Consider the following 4,860-nt stretch of genomic DNA (forward strand, 5'->3'; position numbering starts at 1 on the left):
AGAGTTGTCATGAGCGGTACAACCTTTGGCTCTTGTTGAATCATCAGTGGACTGCACAACCTTCGGCCCGTGTATCTGTAAAGAGTGTGTGTATGTATTGCCGCGACTAAGCGTGGAAACACACTAGACGGCTCTCCCGCGCGATTCTCGCAATGACAAGTCGCAGCAGGAGCTCGATGAAAAACACATTCAGCGGCTTTCGACGGCTTCACTAGCGGCCATTATCATATTTTTATAGACGGATGCAAGACGAGTCTATGGTATAAGGTACAACTGTTTGGACAGTAAGCGGATTAGAGGGGAGGTATATAAAGACAGAATGGTGGAAAACGGAAGAGGGATGTTTACCTGAGCGAGAGGGAGAAAGAAGTTGATCGCACACGTCTGAAATATTGCATTTCTCGATAATTTGGGTAGTATTCGAGAATCCGCAGCTACATGACCGCAGAGTGATTTTCACGTATTGGCTCACCGATAGTACAATAACTATTACCTTGCTTCATGTGCACCGCATAAACACTAATACTATCACAAAACCGTTGCGGCGCATCATCTCCATTGAGCCACCGCAGAGAATGAGGAACCTTACAACAGTGACTTTAGAACCGGCCGTACCCGCTCCGCCTTGTGTGTTTTATCTCATTCACATTCCATTATCGAGGCCCCGCGGCGGTCTGTCATTGCAAAATCCGCGCGGGGAAGCCGTCCAGTGTGTTCTTACGCTAAGTAAAAGTTTATAGATCGTTCATGCACATTTTGCAAGTCTGATTAAATAATCCTTGGTTTCGTTCAAAGAAAACATTCTTTGAATAGAAAGAAGCTTTCTATTTTTTTTTGCTCGCATGTTGGCAATTAAAGTCTGGGGAGCCGACTGCATAGCGGGCGACGTCGTATAAATGCTGACCAAAAAAATAAATACCCAAAAATTAGTTTTAGATGCAACCTTCAGCGGCACACAGCAGAACCAGCAGAGAAATTTCAGCGGCTAAAACACACCATTAATTTCTCGATGTTATCACAAATTGAATGAAGGAAAAAACTAAAAGCTACACTTACACTGCACTACATATGCTATGTGTGCATGCGATTGCATCATCCTTTCTTCTCCTCTTCTCCGCTCGTTTTATAGCTCGGGTCGCGATCGTCGCGAACAAGCAGTATTAGCCATTTGTATTCAAATATCCAGCCAAAATTGTTGCTCCCGTGGTCGAGTGGTTAGCGTCACGCCTAACATGTCACTGCTGAATAATTCAATTTTAGTACCTGTTCAAATAGCTAATTATAGCGAATGTTACATGAATTCAATATATAAATTGATGCGTACACTAAATAATGATATCAAATGTGGAAAACTCTCATATCAATCGATGTTTATTTTGTTCAGAACAGAAAAAGAGGTTTATTTTATTTGCCCAATATTTTTGATGAAGCACCCATTGTCATGAAAGGAAAGCATTTTTTCCATGTCAACATACCAACACTACACGCGTTGAGTGGTGGTGGTGTTGTGTCCGATTCGCTTCTTCTACTCTACGCACTGCCGGTGCTTGGGGTGAAAATGCAAGAGAAACTGTACACCATGTTCGAACATCATGTGAAACATTGGGATTAAACATCGTATGTCCAAACATACTACGAATACAAACATGTCACATTTTCTAACAAAGGTACGAAAAAATCATGTTTGTACTCAAATACAAAACTGTGAACAGCATCGTGGACATGTTTATTCCGGACGCAGTGTTTTTTGTGAAACATGGAAGACTGCTAACCATTACTAAAATGAAAGAGTTTGGAAAAAAAATCGACTAAATAAATTGGACTTTATATCAACGTAATGATTCCGATTCAAACAGGTCTAACATTAATAATTATTAGAAAAAAATTTCAAGAATTTTCAAAACAAAAATATGATAACTGTACAATGCAATTATGGAAAAAATGGGAACCTAACATACAGGAAAATAAAATTAGAGATGAGAATGTTTCTGGTCCGAAAATGATGAGTATAGGGAGGTCCAAAAATCCAGTTCCTGGACCTAGCGGACATAGCCCTGCAGAGAATAGTTAAAGCATATATTCCTGTGAAAGATGGATTATACTTCAATTGTCATGAAGAAGGTCACGGGTTCGTAGATTGTACCAGAAAATTAAATATTTTCTGTAGAAAATGCGGATTTCCGGGATTTCCAACAAAAGATTGTCCGTATTGCGAATCAAAAAACGTGCTAGAGACTGCTCACTGAGGCGAGCAAGTCATTCAGAAAACCTCACAAGTCCTCACAATAGAACTACAATTGAAGCATGTACAGTTCTTGAACAACTTGGTTACTCACGTGTTGAAAAGAACGTGAACGAAAATAAGGAAATTGCTTCGATGCTTATCACACTTAGCAATGATCCCAAACCGTTTGAAAAAGTTGACATGTTAGGGATTTCAGTTATTGGACTGCTGGATAGCGGTGCAGCTAGAACGTCATTAGGAGTTGACGGAGAAAAAAATCGTCGATGCTTTTTTTTAAATCGTTTATTTTTACAGGCTCAGTTACATAAGTTTAAAGGAGCAAAATTCCTTACGGTATATATATATATATATATATATATATATATATATATATATATATATATATATATATATATATATATATATATATATATATATATATATATATATATATATATTGTATTTACATTTCACCTTATTCTATTGTTAGTAAGAAGGAATTTGATTTCTCGCGAAGGAAAAGGAAAAGGAGAATATAAGGATATGAGGACAATCAGACACGAAGATCGATAACTTTTAGGAAGACATATGTTTGGGACATGTAATCAAGTTCTAACCTAACCTAACCTAGTTCTAATCTCTCACCGGCACATTGGGCTGCCTTCCTCTAGCCTGAAGAGAGTTTTCTAAATTCGATCTGGCAACAAAATACTCCTCGCACGGCCAAACAACATGTTCGATGTCGTGGTAACCTTGGCCACAAGCACAGGAATAATCGAGTGAAGCCACCGGCCCAATTCATCTTCGTTCCTCATACGTTGCCAGTTAGCGATGGTATTTTTACAAACTAAAGAATAAAATTCATTGAAGGCGATTTGACGCTGATAAATGTCGCCTTCAATCGCACCCCCCTTTGCTAATGAGTCAGCCCTCTCATTACCCGGAATTGAGCAATGTGAAGGGACCCAGACAAAGGTTTTTTTTTTGTTTTTCATACATACATTTATTGAATCTTCCATAATGTGAAAATAACAATATTTGGTTATACATTTAGTTCTAACATAATAAAGTATTACGTTTGTTGTCAATTCTTACAGTTAAAATTTCACATGTGTGCTGGAGCACAACACTAACGTTTGACCACGTTCAAATAATTAAGGTTTTTTTGTTCAGACGTGTTACCATAGGTTGACCGAGTCGCCTTGCTAGTGGATTTGGATGATTCTTCACCTTTTCCGCATATTTCCTTCTCGTTTTATGAAGTTCTTCTTTAACCGTCGCCATCCCTAAGTCTCGATGTATGACACTATTGCGGATGTAACAAGGGGCGCCAGTAATTTGTCTTAGCAGTTTATTTTGTACTCTTTCGATGATTTCGATATTACTTGCTGAAGCTGTTTGCCATAGTTGACAGCCGTAACTCGCTATTTGTTTTACTCGCATCTTCAATTGCGTTTTCTTCGCATATATGTGTTTCTTCCAGGTTAGACGATGATCTAGATGTACACCAAGATATTTAATTTCATTCGATTGAGGTACTGCAGATCTATTGATCTTGATTTGTGGGCATGTGTTCTTATTAAGCGTGAACGTAACGTGGACACATTTTGTTTCATTTACTTTAATTATCCATTTTTGAAGCCACTTTTCCACGACCGTTATGTGTTCCCGGAGATCCCGTGAAGCAATCGTTCTGTTTTTGTGACTGCTGAGAATAGCTGTGTCATCTGCGAATGTTGTAGTCATTAAGTTACGCGCGGTCGGGAGATCAGCTGTGTAGATGAGATAGAGAACTGGTCCAAGAACACTGCCCTGAGGAACGCCAGCATAAATTTCTTGCTCTGGTGATAGAGTTTGGTTATACCGAACATAGAAAGTTTCATATACCCAGCAGAACGCATAATTTCATATACTTGTGGTAGCATATTTTTAATTTTATAGAGCAGTCCTTCGTGCCAGATTCCACTTTCTGTGCGTCTTTCCCTGGAATCATATTGATGGTCGAAATTTGCCATGCTTGTGGGAAATATCCTTTATGGGTCATTGCGTTGAAAATTCTCGTGAGATGTTTATTTGCTAGGTCAGATAGTTCCTTGATCATATATCCGTTGATGTGGTCGATACCGGGTGACTTTTTCACATTGATATGATTATTGATAACATGTCTCACCAGCCGATTTCATTTGATTTTCATTTTGTTTTGGTTTATAGCACCAGAAAATTCGAGCGTTTCTTGATTAGGTCCGGGTTTATTCGGAGTGAAAACTTTTTGAAGATGGTTTGAAAAAGTTGCTGCTTTTTCATCGTCACTTCTGGCCCAATTACCAGAGGGCATTCTAAACGGCGGGATCTGTAACTGAGGTCGTTTTAGATTCTTAGTTGCCTTCCATAGTGAGTAATTATTATTTTGATTTGGCGATAATTCAGTTAAGTAATTATGGATTTTTTCATCTTTCTCGTCTAGTAGTAGCTTTCTTTTCAGACAAAGGTAATGACATAACAGCGTCTGCTTAAAGCACTCAAAATTTCTCGTATTCTCTCAAGGAAGTACGGCGAGTGCTTTTCCGGCCTCACTGAACGGATAGCTTCGACTGAGCTAAGATTATCTGTTACAATGTGATAGTGTTGAATAGGTC

This window comes from Toxorhynchites rutilus, chromosome 2 (assembly GCF_029784135.1).
Source record: "Toxorhynchites rutilus septentrionalis strain SRP chromosome 2, ASM2978413v1, whole genome shotgun sequence".
Classification (NCBI taxonomy): Eukaryota; Metazoa; Arthropoda; class Insecta; order Diptera; family Culicidae; genus Toxorhynchites; species Toxorhynchites rutilus.